Source organism: Sturnus vulgaris, chromosome 3 (genome assembly GCF_052056855.1).
Source record: "Sturnus vulgaris isolate bStuVul1 chromosome 3, bStuVul1.hap1, whole genome shotgun sequence".
Lineage (NCBI taxonomy): Eukaryota > Metazoa > Chordata > Aves > Passeriformes > Sturnidae > Sturnus > Sturnus vulgaris.
Window position 1 is genome coordinate 80,472,303 of NC_142245.1, and position 16,129 is coordinate 80,488,431.

The window sequence follows — 16,129 nt, forward strand, 5'->3', positions numbered from 1 at the left end:
GGCTGACATTTGTGTGGGCCAACACAAGAGTCAATCCAGTACATCCCCAGTATCTCACAGTCTGTATCTCACTCCCTTCTGCCAGTGCTGACACTGTGCATGAATGTGAAGCCATGTGGTGAGCTAAATTCAGAAGCAACTCATCTATAAACTAAGACTTTATGGCAACCAGGCTTATGGTTCAGACCAGCCTCAGGATCTCTCTGGAGAGTGGCAATAAAGGATCAGTTCTTACTCTACAGCTTACACACTCATCCAGACAACTGGGGTATAGGTTAAAAGTGTGGAAGCCTGAAGGAGGGGAAAGAAAGGTGAAAGAAGGAATCTTACTTTGAAAAATAATCTATGTTTGTGGTGCACATTTTTACTTTGGTTTGGTTAGCTTTTTTTTCAGACTTGTAATTGTTGCCTACCAACAGTAAATCTGTGCTCCACTTGACCCACAAGCTTGTCTAGTGCTAGCAACCTTGGGCTATGCTGAGAAATATGAGACACATTTCTCTAGGGACAAAAGGTTTCCATAGCAGTGCATTCAGGCTTTGCTAATAAACCTGTACCCTCCAATTTAACAGAGAGATGAGGAGTTTTCTCTGCCAAGTGCCAAAAGCCAGGGTGCAGCAACACTGCATAATGTGAGGCTCCCCACACTGGGTCCTCACCCGTGTTTCACCTGCAAAGCTCACACTACAGAGCAGCACCCCACAGCCCTGGACAGCCCTTACTCCCTTCAGTATTTATAGGCTTCTTATTATCAAATGCAAACTAAAATTGTACTCATTTATACTTTATATTTGGGCTTAATTGCGAGTGTTTTTTTCCCAAAAAGAAATTCCAGTCTTTGAGAGACTAACGGGCAGTAAAAGCCCTCCACAGGCTCTGGCAGAAATACAGAATTACTTAGTGCTTAGTAAAGGAATGGTAAGGAGCTGCCTTCTTTCCTTAGGGCTAATTGAGTAGTGATTAATGGCTGTGATTACTTTGCTTATCTTTAACCCTGATGTCACTAAGGAAGGGTGGCTCAACATTTCCAGTGCCATGTGGCAAACATCAGTTTTGAGGCCTTTTGAATAGGTCAGATGGAAAAATAACAAAAGCATAAACTGCTTGATTGTCTGAGCCTAAGCTGGGCTGCTGAGCATTCCCTGAAGCACTAGCAGCCCATTCCCGATGCTTGCAGTTTCTCACTCTCACTCCTGCAGAAGGAGCAGCTGGAACAGCTGCCAGTGGGAGACACTCAGAGAAAAAGGCAGCATTGAACACCTCTTTCCTCATGCCTTTACAGCAGAAAAGGGGCCAACTGCAGCTCACACTCAAGAGTTCAGACAGGTAAAACGGGATGTAGAACAGGAAAAGCAGAGAGAAGAGTGTCTTCTGCCATGGGCTGTTTAAAATTTGTCAGCTATTTCGTTTTCCTGGTAGTATTAATCTCAATAATTTTAGGAATAAAACTGCCAAATATTTTAGAACCTTACAACTCACCATTCTAGATTTCCCTTATCTATTCTCGACAGTTAAACCCTCCTAAAAAGAGTCCATACGTGGAACATTGGTTTTTTGCCATATTTTTAATAACTTGTCAAAACATCAAGCATTTTTTTCAGCTTTTCTTCATTCTTCCTTGTTTTTTCCTTATTACCTCAGTTAAGTTGATATACTAAACCTTTCAATAAACAGGCAGACAAAAAAAACCCCTATTTATAAGCAACTAATAAGAACCTGCATACACAAGAACTTAGGAGGTGGTTTCCCATCAGTTCAAACATCATCTAGTGCTCCTGCTACCCCCACTGTAGCCCAGGCACCTTTCACTATGACTTTCTTGCACTAACTCTTCTACAGCAATTCAGGAGGCAGATTCAGGTGGAGACTAAGTCACTTTACAAGGTGCAGCTGTACAACTTCCTGTGGCTAAATTCTGTACTCTGCAATGGTGATGCCACACCTGGAATGCTCTGTTTAGTTCTGGACTCCCCACTACAAGAAGTACATTGAGGTGCTGGAGTGAGTCCAAAGAAGGGCAACAAAGCTGGTGAAGGGTCTGGAGCACAAGTCCTATTGTGGGTGATTGAGAGAGTTGGGAGTGTTTAGCCAGGAGGAGACTCAGAGGTGACCTCCTCACTCTCTCCAGCTCCCCAAAGGGAAGGGTCAGCCTCTTCTCCTGGGGAATCAGCAACAGGACAAGAGGACACAGTCAGTCATAAACTGCGACAGGGGAGGTTTAAACTGGATGTTAGGAAGCGTTTCTTCACAGAAAGGGCGATTAGACACTGGAATGGACTTCCCAGGGAGGTGGCGGAGTCACCGTTCCTAGAGATGTTTAAGGAGAAACTGGATGTGGCACTTATTGCCATGGTCTGGTTGACACGGTGGTGCTCGGTCCCAGGTTGGATTCGATGATCTCAGGTCTTTTCCAACCTTAATGACGCTAGGATTATACGGGAAACTGACTCTTTAAGTTTAGGGAGTGGAGCTGCACCAGGGCCGATTTCTGCCTTCCCTTCAAAAACTCGCATAAAACCGCCCCGTGTTTTGCACATGAAACCTGTAACACACAACGCGCGAGCAGCACGGCGCCCGGCAGGAGGCCCGCGGTGCCCGGCAGGAGGGCGATATCGCCCGGCAGGAGGCCCGCGGTGCCCGGCAGGAGGGCCGCGGTGCCCGGCAGGAGGGCCGCGGAGCCCGGCAGGCAGGGCCGCGGAGCCCGGCAGGCAGGGCCGCGGAGCCCGGCAGGCAGGGAGGGCCGCGGTGCCCAGCCGGAACGCTACGGAGCTCGCCCATCCCCTCCGTCCCATGGGGCCCACGCCGTGCCCGGGGAGGCGGGAGCGCGGGCCAGCCTCTCAGTGCCCGCCCCTCCGCGCGCCCCCGCGAACACAGCGCGCTCCCGCCGCGCCAGCTCCGCGCAGCGTCTCCGCCGCTCGGCCCGCGCGCAGGGGGCGTGGCCAGCCTCGTTCCCACCCCGCAGCGTACATATAAAGGTGGCGAGCGCCCGCCACACCCCCTCTTTCCCTGCGGAGTGCCAGCTGTGCTCGTATGCGGTAAGGTCGCGCGGTATGCGGTGCGTGCCGCGGCCCCGGTGGGGTGGGGGTGGGGAGCGGCATGTCTTCTGCTTTGTATTTGGACGTTCAAGAATACTGCTCGCCGTGCAGGTTGCGTACTGCTCGAGGCTGGAGCTGGCAGGATAAGCTCTCACCGTTGGAGCCGCAGGTAGAGCCAGGCAAAAGGCAGCCGTAATCTAGCTGTGAGGCTGAGGCCGTAGCCGCCCGTGCACAGATGCTGGCAGCCGCGGCGGTGCAAGGGGGCTTAAGGGAACTACATGTCCCAGCATACCCCGCGGGAGGCTCCCTGCCGGAAGCCGCATCCCGAGGCGCAGGGCAGGCTGGGATCGGTAGGCGGCGGTGGCCCGCGTGGCCCTGCCGAGCCCGCGCCATTTTGATCCCCACCCGTCAGGGCCAGGGGTGCTGCCCCTGCTTTGTCCTCGGCTGCGGCTGGGACAGCCCCTGGCACGATACGACAGCCTTCAGTCGTGTGTGTTCCTGCATAAAATGCTGAATAAGGCGGAACCACCTTGTTCGTGTTGCAGAGGGTTATTTTTAAGACAGTGACATAGCAGAATAGAGTTTATTATGAAAGTAAACCACCACCCCAAAAAACTCACACCTTCTCACCTAGAAGCCTAATGTGAGCTAAGATGCCTTTTTGTCCCCTCTACGAAATGCTGGTGTCACTGAACCCATAGTTCTTCTAAAAGAATGGTAAATGCCATTAAATATATCTAGGATTCCAAGCAAGCAAAGATTGGGGCATCGGTGGATTTACATAGGAAGTTGTCAGGCACATTCATTTTGTGCTTAATTAGCTTGTCTGACAGTGTGAGTCACACATTAGACTACTAAACAGTAAATTTTTGAAACTTAAACCATTAGTAATTCTTGATTATTTGGTTTATGACACTCAGTAAGCATGTAGTTTATTGCACACAAGAAGTAGAAGCTTAACTCGAGGCTTTCTATAGCTTTAATTGTTTTCGAGATCTGAAACAAAATGAGTGATGGGTTACCTTTCATGGCTCAATGCATTTATTAGATCTATGTAGTACAGAGTGAAGTACTTCAAATAAGCACATTTAAATAATAATGTGTTGTCACATTTCTTGAACTGCTCGAGTTGGTGGATTTTGATAATTGCCATATATAGTGTTAAAACAATTCTCTAAACCAACTTAGTTCTTAGTTCTTAAAAGTGATTAAAACCTTGACATGATGATTTTTTTCCTTAAGAGGTCTTTGGACTGAGGTTTAACAGTGGGGTACATGCAGTTATTTCTGCAGTGCTTTTCATATGAGATTTCAAGTGTGTAACTTAGACCTTTTGTTGCTTAAAACTGCATTTCTTGCTGCTGTTCTCCTGCAATTTATGATTTAGTACTTAACATGCTGCTTCTAGAGATTGTGTTTATGATTGTTGCCTCATAATGTATGTGACTTACTGGCCTGGTAATAAGAATCTGCTGATTTCAAGTTGTAAGGCTGTCCATGTTTGTTTTTTGTTTTTTTTTTTAGGTGTGATGGAAAGGAGGTTTTCAGTGGTGTCGAGTACATTGTGCATTAAGGTAACAGCTCTGGAATTTTTAATGTTGATCTAGAAGTAACACTGCGTTTCTGTTTTTGACCAAGTCAATAAATACTTGTATTTCATAACTTAGTTTCTGTATTTTTGTCTGTCAAAATATGGGAAGTGCCAGAGAGTTGTCAGCGTTGTACTGGTACTGAGTGGGACAAAAAGGAAAAACTGCATGGCATTTTCATAACTGCCATCAAAGTGATAAGTAATTATTTGATAGTTTTTGGGTTTGGTGCTCTTTGAGTTAAAGTCAGCCTGTAGGTCAGTTCAGTTCTTAGTTGGACTTCTTTGCTTACAAAATTTCACCTTGTTGGGTACTGTAGGCTGCTCAGAAGAGTATTCAATTCTTGTATGAAAATGTCAGTTTTTAGTGATTCATGATTATGTTTCTGACATAGAAACACGAGAGATTATGCTAGACCACAGGAAGAGATGTTTTCTAGTTTAAAAGATAATTTTGCTTGTTTTTAATTTTAGCGCTTCATGGAAGGACTATCACAGGTCGAAGAATACTTAGTACACACAAGTGGATTTTCCTGAAAGCCATGTATGTTCTAAATGATCAGTGGGGATAAATTAATGATAAATACATTCACGAAAAATACATAGGATTAAATTAGTAATTATGTCATTAGCTTTAAAATTGAGGTATCAGTAATTTTGGGCATGTTTGACATGGGGGACTGGGAGTAGATTTTGGTGTTGGAGCAGGTGGTAAAATGCCTGTCCTGAAGTGTTCGTACTAAATCTAAAGTTTACCTCAGTACAGATTTTAATTGTGAATTTGCACTTTATTGGGAAATAAATATGAAACAGTGTTTAGTCAAAGAAAACAGGACATCTGGATGTTTATTAATATAAATAAGCAACTGTTGTCATGTTTTAATAAAAATGTGTATTCACTTTTTTTAATGTATGATTTTGGTATCATCACTTCTTTGAAAAAGAACTCCAGGATCTGTTTTAATTTTAATTTGACTTAAATGCTTATGACCGGTTGTTAGAAAATTAAAATTTGGTAGTTCATAGTGGCTTGTGTTGCATTATGCATGAACTTCTTATAATTTGGGATCTTACTCAAATTTCTAGAGTGGCATGAACAGTTTCTAGTTATGGGAATATGACATGTCCTGAAGAAATACTTCCTCACAACAGGAAGTGAAACAGAGGTAATATTTATTGATTAAGTAGCAGACATCTTTTGCTGATTGTGATGTATTCCTTTTATAGTACTTTGCTAGTGAAAGACGTAAAGCTTGTTTTGTGGAATATATGACTGTATGAGTTGTGTCCTGTCACTGATATTTGTGAATAATGATGAATCGTGCTGAAACTGCCAAACCTGATACATTGGCGAGCAACTTCATAAGGCTTTGGCTACTGACATGAAGCCACTTAACCTTTCAATTGTAAATCATCCCAGTTGTTGGTTTAATGCTGTTGTGTGCAAGTGAGGTACCAGCGTGCACCAGGCTGTGAATAAGAATGTTGGTGCCCACTCAGACCCGCCTCAGGTCTGTGCTGACACAAATACGTCGTTGCAGAAGCTTGTACCTTAAAGAGCAGAGAGGGGGAAATGTTAGACTTGATGTATTCTGCCTTATAGTGAGTAAATAACAAGCATTAGTCAAGTATGGTCAGGAAGTGTTGCTGACGTTTGAAAGCTAGTGAAGATGTTTGCACTTCTAGGGCTCACTCAAATGTGAGCATCCAATCAGCGATTGGTTTTGAGAACTGACAACTGGTTAAACCACTGAAAGAGAGAGACACACCTCTGTGAGATTCACATTTCAAAACGACCAAACCCCAGCAAAGCTCTCTTTCCCTTCTGGCCTCTCAGAAGGTAACACTGCCCTGGGCCCTCTGCACAGGCAGGGGTGGGCAGGCTCTGACATAGGGTTTGGAAAGCCCACTGGGCCCCGTTTTAGACCAGGGCCCCAACTGAAAGGGGGAGGGGAGGCCCACTCAGTTGCTAAGATCATAGCCCTACTCCCAGCATGGCCAGCGAGCCCGTGGCTTAGCAGAACCCTGCCCTGCTGCCAGCCCCGAGCAGCTCTTGCCAACTGGGCCTGCCCCACTGCCCAGGCAGCCTGAGGGAGAGACAGCTGGGCTTCATTCTGGCAAGACAACTCCCCTACCCTTGCCTCTTGGGCTGGGGGAAGACCATCAGCCCACAGCTGGAATTGAATGTAACAAACACCAGAAAACAGCCTCGCAGCCAGAAAACTCATCACTGCTTTCTGGCTGGGCCCCTTAAAATCCTAGCCCAGCCCCAGAGCGGCCTTGAAAGACTCTTCATCGTTAATAGCTCTGAGCCACCACCTAGAAGAGATCACATGACCATCCACTCCTCAGGCAAGGTTTTCACTTTTTCACCCAACTGAGACTTGCAGACACTTTGTTTTCTCTCCTGAGTGGAAAAAAAGGACCAAGACAAAGATATACTCAGAAACAGCATGAAAACACCAAGATCAGACAAAAGGAAGAGTCCAGATGAGGGAAGGAGAAGAATAGAGAGGAGATGAAGATCCCTGCTACCCCCCAGGGAAGAAGATCTGCTTTCAGAGATGAGAGCTTTTGTTTGAACTGTTACAATCTGTCAAGTGCCCCCCATAAGTTGATATGGTCCTCAATAATGGTTGTGGGAAAACTGTTAGGCGAGGAAGGGATTTTTACATAGTGACCAGATTTCCATTCCCCTGGGTGGCTGATTCACTGATATTGAGGCCACAAGAGAACTGTTTCTTGTGTAGAAATCTCCATAGACTGAAGAGAGAAGTCTTCCTCTCCCAAGTAAATTGGTGAAATACTTTTTCTTAAAAAAATGGTGAATTGGCTGATTTGTTTCTGTACTTTGTCAGTGTGGAAGAAAAGTTGGGGGAGGAAGAGTGTTCTAAAAGTTTCATTCTGAGTTTTATTCTTTTTTCTTATAGCTTCTAGTAATAAAGTTTTTCTTTGTACCCCTTAAACTTTGAACCTGTTTTGCCTGCCTTCTAATCCTGTCTCACAGCAGGAAATGAGTAAATTATTCTACTTGGTGCACTTGCGATTTGGCCAGTGCTAAACTAAACCTGCAACATAAATGGGTACATTGGCCGGGAAATTTCAAATTGGCTCAAGAATGCTCACAAATGCTTGCTGTGGCTTAAGAATATTAGCAGTGGTTTCTCTTAAGAACTTCACACCTAAGTATCTGAACTTAATATTTTTCAATGAAATTCACTTTACTGCACTGGTGCTTGGGTATATCCACAGGCTGCTTTTAGTTAAAAAGTTAAAATATAGTGTGTGAACTTACTTTCCTGTATTGCTATAACTTTATTCTACTCCATAAGAAAGGTACCTTTAAATACCTATTTAGCTACCAGTTTGTGAAGTTCAACTGTATGTGTGAAACTTCTTGTGCAGCAGTGCTGCCTATAAAATGCTTTATTGTTTAGACAGGCACTATTGCAAGTAGAAAGGGGAGTGGCTTCCATGGCTGACCTAGAGAGGTGTTTAAAGTAGCAAACCGTGTTAGTGCTAACTAACCACTGCATTTTATGTCATTGCAGAGGTGCTTGAATGCTGTTTCTGAATAGAAGGTAAGAATTCCAATAAATATTAATTTTGATCCTGATAGGCAGATTGCCAGTATCAGATATCCTGATAATCAAGTGTAATTCCCTCCTATCAATAGTTCATACCCAGGTTAAGAATAGCTGGGCAAGAGAAGCAAAACAAATCTTACTGTGATGTAACTACACTTCTGATTAAAGTTTCACAGAACTTGCAGTGTGCTGATATTAATGCAACACATGTTAAATAATGCAGTTTGGTCTGTACGAGAGGCTAAATAGATGGCAAGTTGTATTTTGAGTGATGAAAGAAAACTGACATAATAAATAAATGTCTTTTTTACAGGAAAACGTGTTTTATAGAAAACAAGTAGAAACAATAGCTTTTGGCTTTTTCAGGTATGTAACTGAAAAGCTTCTAAACATTTTCTGGGTCTAAGTCTAAAGTGACTGTGCTTACCATTCAGAATTTTTATATTATGATAGTTATGAACATAATTGATATGGTAAGTCATAGTTGGCATTTAAAAAACACTAAGTGTACATTATTAAACAATCAGAAACCTTTTAGAATATTTCCTACTAGATTTTTTTCTTCATGTACTGTTTTTGTCTCATCTGTGATGATCCTATCCCGAACCTGAATTCCTGTTGAAAAACTTTATACGGATCCGGATGCTGAGACGAGACCAAAATACTTTATTTAAATTTTCTGAGAAGTATTAATCTGTCTTTGTGGATTTAGTTTTTGGTTGGGTTTTTTTCAGAATTAACAATATGGTAATACAAACCATTGTGTGCTTACTTGCAAATTGAAATTTCTACCTTGAATGAACTACTTTACTTAGATCTTGTTCTCCTTTTGCAGTGATTAATTGGAACACTTTGTCAGAACTGCCTGACAAATGTGGATGATGTAACACAAAGGAAGTGTAACACCTGAAGAGATCGTGGCTGGAGTGGGATGCCATGCTTTTAAAAGCCTGCTGAAACAGCTGCAATTTGTTCAGTAGATACTGTCTTCAGAAATTGTGTGTAGACCAAAATTGGTGTCTCTGCATATTTAAAACGCTGTCTTTCCAAACACTTAACTGTCTTCTCTAGGAAGTGTAGCAGTATTAGGGAAAGGAGTGTTGGGCTTCAGTACATGGAAAAGCCCTTCCATTATTTACCCTTTTAAAATACCATATGGGTACAGATTTGCATATACTGGAGATCTGTGATAACTCAATAGTGGAGCTCACAGGCAGGCTTTGTAAAGACAGGGTGAAAAGCAAAGAAAAAGACAATGTTGACAGCTTGCATCACTACCTAGTGAGGGTGTGAGGAGTTGGGATTTTATGGGCTGCCACTTCAGCAGGAGAAGACTAATACCACAACAATGGAACTGCCCTTTGAGGAATACACTGGCAGAAGTACTTGCTTGCTCTCTGGGGAAGAGATTGGTAGTGGGAAAAGTGAGTTACATACATTGGAACTTGGGCTTTGAACAGTCACTTGAAAAGTACTGGTGCTCTAATCACAGTAGCAGAATATTTGCTGTATTCAGCAAACTCTGCTTTCCACAGAGGAATGAAGGATCATAAATTGGTCACCAAGTAAATTTAAAGACAGCTCATGGTGTACGTGAGATGAAATTGGCCTTAAAGCATGACCTTCAAGACTTATTGTCAGGAATTCGTTATAAAGGTAGAAACATGAAAATAGCATAATTAAAAATTCATAGACCTACTATTACTGAATCACTTTGAAATGGTCCAAAATATATAAAACAACCCTATAGCTCATGAAGTGTACCCGTTCATCAATGACAAAATCCATGTAAAGTCAAATTTTCTGTAAAAGTAGTATGAAGAATAAACGCTACCAGGAGTAGCACATAAAGCATTGGAAATGTCAAAAATAAGTATCCAGCAGGCTACTACAGTGGATGCTAAGGATCCAGCTGAACTCCAGGAATGCATTGGCTCTCTGAGCATCTTCTTTTGTCTGCTTATTAAGCAGTGGCCAGCTACTTTGGCTAAAGGTTGCTCCTTCTGAGCAAGGAACGGTAAATCAGTCTGTTGAATATAAAGATCTGCAGAAATAAACTAGAAAATAGCTTTGTGTTCATTGCTTTCAATAATACTTTTTTCTGTTAAAAATGTTATTGAGAGTGGTGCATATTTTCATGTGCCATGTTTTGTACATGCTTTTGAATAAAGATAAGGATGTTAAAGTCATGGCTGCTGCACATCAGCTGCAGATCACACCACAGTGTTCCTTCCTTGACTGCTTGTACTTCTCAAGAGCTATGGAGGCAATGTGGCCTTGTGCTGACTGGTGCAGTGTGTACTGGGCACACGATTCTTCGTGCTGTGCTTGAGTGATTCCAGGACAAAAACTACTGCCTTTGTACTCAAGAAGTGGGAAGGTAAGGTTAGTCTCAATCTGCCTAGTGCAGATCTGCAAAAAGCTTGGATGCTGTTAACAGCCAAGCAGGTCCACTAGATGCTGTTAAGTCCAGAAGTTGTCAGTCATAGGTGGGTCCGTCTCTTCTGGATGTTAAGAAGATGTAAAAAGAGCAGAGAGATGGTTTAATAGAGCAATATTTGGTAAGTACTTTAAGTATTGAAAGGGATTTATATATTTCATTACAGGGTCAGAAGAGTGGCATGTGTTTCGGAGAATAAAGGTACCATCTTTATCTTTTAGGCTGGTGTTAATACAGAGCATTAAAACCTTGAAAGAATGCCGTGTGTATGTGCAGTAAACTTGGTGAAAGTGATTTTACTTTGTGATGTTGGGGGGATGAAATAAAAGACTTAAGATTCAGGGTTGTGAGTGGCACTTCAGGTACCTGAAGTACTTCATGACTGTTTTTTATGTTCTAAATCATTTACTGGGGATGATCTTGGGGGTAGGATAGGCAGCAATAGATAAAGGGTGCTAGTGAATAAAGTTAATGCATATCAGTGTGGTGGAGGCCTGTCTCAGGATGTTTAGTCGTGAAAAAGGTTGGCCTCTCAGCATATGAAGTATATGTGACCAGTTGTAAGGCATATTGCATATTGAGCTGCAGAACTTTATCAAGGAATGATCCTGTACTTCAGAGCTACTGAAAATTGGTAGCCAATAAAAAACGTGTATTGGTAGCAAAGGGAGTGCAGTGTTTACAAAAGTGAACTAATGTTTTTAACTATGACATGTTTCAGAGGATTTGGTTTATAAGACCGGTGAAAAGGAAGTTCATTATAACCAATTTTAAGATGGAAACTGGCTTTTTTTTGCCTCGTGGGAGGGGGTTAGTATGTTTTCAGAACAGTTGTGGATTTAGTTCTAGTATGTTTTTTGGAATGATGTTTAATACAAGTGAGATAAGGAGATGCAGTTGTTAAGAGTTACTGTGTGACACATTTGGAACACGTGGCATGGGATTTCTCTGCAAAAGCACTTCATGAAACTTCGGGTTTACAAAACAGATTGTTGGATTTAAAGCTTTAAGCAAACAGCATGAAAGCACTTTGCTGCTTTTGTGCTTTTAGTCCAGTGAAGTCTTGAATTAACCATCATTAGTGGTGAGCTGTAAGTGTCACATGGCTGTTGGGCTGTGGTCCAAGAAATCCGTGGTTAAACAAACTGTTCTGGAATGTTGCCATTTATCAGTCTTAGTAACTGGGCAAAACCAGCAGAGACTTCGTAATTAAAAGAATGTTGAGCTTATAAGCAGGAGTAACTTGCAACTACATGAGAGTAGCACTGCATAAATGCTTTGCTACTATTGAAGTAACAAGGTCCTTATTAAGGTGGTAGGTTTTGTCTTGCTGAAGAACTTGTCTTACTGGTGAAGGCTCTGATCTATAATCAAGAGTTGCAAGTGAGTGAAACTAAGCTAGCAGTGGTTATCTTGCCACAGCACCCACACTGCTATGTGAGTGTCAGTGCTGGTGTGACACCTGCTCAAAGTATCAGATCCTAGTGAATACGAATTTCAGTGTAAGCTGTGCTGTCTGGCTGCCATCCTGCAGAGGAACGTGTCACTGTGGCTGCAGCTATATTGTGTGCTGGTGTTTGGGTTCGTACGATCTTTACTGCAGGAAAGCTCTTAACTGTATAAATTTGCCATCTAAAGTTTGAGGTATGTTTCCGCTAATTAAAAACCAGCGTTGAAATGAAATCAGTTGGTAAAGAAAAGTATTCTATAGGACGTTCAAACACTGACATAGCAGTCAGCAAGTGTTTGACTATGCCCAAGGAAAGGTATTCTTTATATTGAAGAGTGTTTGGCCCTAACTTTGGTAGCTTCTCTCCACATTCTCTCCCTCTGTCGTAGAGGACAGCCTTTGAGCTATCTTCTAAAGTATGAATGAATTTAACAGAAAAATGGTAACTTCAGATGAGCGGAGTAGACATGGAGGCTTTATATGCTATGTAAATGCATGTCTGATGATTTGCATTCTGTTTTTTGGTGTTATAACCGGTTTTACAAGCATTTTTGCTTGTCTGCCCTTGTATTTCCCTCAGAGGATATAAACTAGAAAAGTACAATTAGAATGATGAATTCTGTTTCCTTTCAAACATCATGTGGCTTTTTAGTTGATAGTCCAGTTGAGCTATCAGGGCTATGAAGACAGTACTTCTCTGCCATTGTCTCAAACTTCCTGCAGGCTCCGGAGGACAAAGTGGTGTTTGATGCTCAGAAGAATGGCTGTATTGAGTGGGACAAAGTCTGCCTCGTTCAGTATTCTGTCTGAGGATGACCAGTATAAGGAACAGGAGAAGTATAGAGAGCCTTTCCAGCAGTTTTCTTGGGAATTTCCTGAGATTTTCATTTGTATTTGAATACTTATTCGCAATTATGACCTATCTCCATTTAAAAATATTTGAAACATGAATGATACGTGGGCTGTAAAACAGATGAAGTAGTGAGTATATTAATAAGTGTAGGGAGGGTAGGATTGGGAGGGGGCTGAAGTAAAAGCTTTTTTTTCTCCTCTTTTTGAAGCTGATGTCACTTTTGATTTTCATGTTACTGAAAACTGGTAAGTGAAGTTCAGTGAAGGCCCCGGTGCTATGACAGTCTTGCTATTTAACTGAGCTGTGTTGGGGGTGAAAACTTGAATTACTGATGTGTGCTCTTACTCCTGAGCTATACCTCAGATTTCTCACTACACCAATAAACATCATCTTTTCCCCTGAAACTGGAGGGCTCCCTAACTGAAGGCACAGTCTCACAGCAGCAATGGTACTAGCTTTATAGTGGCAGGTAAAGAATGGTGTCTGTCCCAAAATAAAGTTCAGTCTTTTTATGTGGAAAGAAAGAGATGTATGGGATGTCATAAAACAAATGCTTAGGCCTTACTTTGAAATTCAGAAGTTGATTGAAAAGTAAAGGTATTTTTAAATTGTCTTAAGATCATTGAAGAAGAATATACAGCTATTGTTAAATCTGTTTCGTCTTACCTTGACGAAATAGGAAATAATTTGCCCTAGGCTTACCTTGGTTTGTTTCAGAATGAGGAGTATGGCAGATACTAGGGTATTATGAAAAACATTTGACACTTAAATTCTCGTGTGTCTCGAGGTTTAAGTGCAGCCAGTAACTAAGTACCGCATCCTACCTGCCCTAGTAGGATGGAGAGAAGAATAGGAGGAAAGATAAAAGCAATGGGTTGAAACGAGAACAGAATTGAAATTAAACATAATAGTTGTACGATAAAGGAAGACAACAAAGAGAAAAACCCCAAGATAAGCAAGTGATGATACACAATACAATTGCTGATGACCTGCTAACATGCCCAGCCTTGAGCAATGATCCATGCCTCCTGGCCAGCTTTTGTGTACTGGACATGAGGTGCTAGCATAGAGTAGCCTCGTGGCCAGTTCAGGTCAGCTGTCCTGGCCTTACTCCCTCACGGCTTCTGGAGCCCCTCCTCACTTGTAGAGACTTGTAGTTGTTGCTATATAGTGCTACCCCAACATCAAACTGTTATGAACTATTCTTATACTGAATCCAAACCTTAGCACGGTACCAGCTACTAAGAAGAAAACTAACTATCCCAGCTGAAACCATGATGGTATGTTAGCTCTGTCTAGTAGTTAGGTCATTTTCTGCAGTAGAAAATGCAAGCATGATTGTTGCCTTTTGTTTCATGCGCTCCACCAGAAAAGTACAATATTGAAACATGGTGAGGGGCAGTTCTTAATGTCATTTTTACTTCATAACTAAAACAGTTCAGAGTATGATTATTCATTCCCCAGAGTATATTAGAATAAGCAATTTCTGAAAGTAGTTGGATTATGTAGTTTCTGATTCTGAAAATTTTATTAAACTGCCTATTTGCTACTGCAAACAGAAAGAGAAGTTTGGTTTGTGGGAATTAGTGCTCCTTCCCCTCTTCCTGTTTCACAGATTATGAACCACTCAATATGAAAAGTTTAACGGCAGGAATGGGAATTACCTTTAAAACATCTTGGAATAGTAATTGATAATAAACACTATCTCAGTGCTGAGTGTTTCTTCAAAAAATCTGCATGGCAGAGAAGAGTGTCTAGGCTTCTGAAAATATTTCTGAAGTAGTACTCTTACACTTGTCTGAACTGGCTTGTCTTCATTTACATGTACTTCGACTAAAGTTCTGTTGCTAGTTGTTCAGTATAGTTTCTGCTAATTTGACATACAGGTTGTAAGGCTGCTGGAAACCTTTTCTCCATATAAAGAATATGGTGATCCTCTGGCAGGGGTTGACTGCAAGGTGTTTAGCTGTGGTCTTGCTGTATTTTTAAATACTATGAGAAGATGACTGGAAATTCTATGAGTACTTTCTCCTGAGAGTATTACATAGTTTCTAGTTTTATGATTGAAAAAGTAACACTGAACAACTGTAGCAACTGCAGTCCTTTTATGAGCTATGGTGAATATGGGAAAATCCAAAGCTTTTACCTTACAAATATGAACAAACACTATTTGCTAGGAGCTAAAGATGTGAAGAGACCTGTGGTGTAAGGACCATTGATTTCCTGATGGCTATTGCCTGACAGCACTTTCAAAGCAAATAGCCACTTACCTTCAGTTTTTGGTTGAAGAAACTTGACAGTGACAAGGATGGTTCACTATAATGAAACTCTCTCACCTACCTGTAAGAGAAGAAGAAGAGGAATTCTGTTGTTCTGAGGAACTGCTCCTAGTGGAGCACTTGGTCTGTCACTTTGTCTTTATCTGCTGTTTTTTTCCTGAGGGCTACTTGAGAGTTCTCTAGTTGTGATTTTTTCACTGAGGTGAGACCAGGGAATCCTGAAGTATTATTGACTATCAACTAGTAAAATGCATTTAAAATGACAAAAGTATGCATATTTGGTCTTCACTGAAGTTACATCTTTTATAGAAAGCTCAAGCTTCCACAGATAATCTGGTCTATCTCCCAGCACAAGATTTCTTACTCTGGACCAAAATTGGGACCTTGGTGTCCAAAACTTTTATGGTGCACTCAGTTTTGTTCCAGTCCCTTAAAGATGCTACTCCTCCTCTTCTATACTAGTCCTGTATTGCTTTCCTTGTAACAGTTATGTACTAAACATCCCAAGAACCAATGCAAAACCACAAAATTCCATAAGACTACCACATAAGCATTCAATATTGATCCTAGAAGGGCTGTAAGAATCGATGAAACTTATGTAAAGGGAAAAAAAAGAAATATCTCTGGGACTCAAGGATGTAATAATGAAATTGAAATATGTGATGAGTTTTAAAAACAAGACCACGACCTTTAATTGATGTGATTTGACAGCTGTAATTTGCTAGCTGTGATTTGCTTTTCAGAAATCAGAGACAGAGCCTGCAAATAAGAGTCATTTGTGAGGCAAATTGCAGCTCTATCGGCAAGCAGGTATTCAAGTTGTTTCAGATATGGAAGAGAAATACTTCATCTGCTTCTGTGTTCATACTGAGCTTTCTACTGGAAAGTTTCAGGCTA

The 16,129-nt window shown here is 41.7% G+C and overlaps 1 non-coding gene across 1 annotated transcript; it reads left to right on the top strand.

The window, feature by feature from the left end:
- Nucleotides 1-8,792: 8,792 nt before the first annotated feature.
- LOC148224442 (small nucleolar RNA SNORD50) lies at nucleotides 8,793-8,862 on the top strand. Its single transcript, XR_015802942.1, has one exon. It is a non-coding gene; the product is annotated as a small nucleolar RNA SNORD50 (small nucleolar RNA).
- Nucleotides 8,863-16,129: the final 7,267 nt, after the last annotated feature.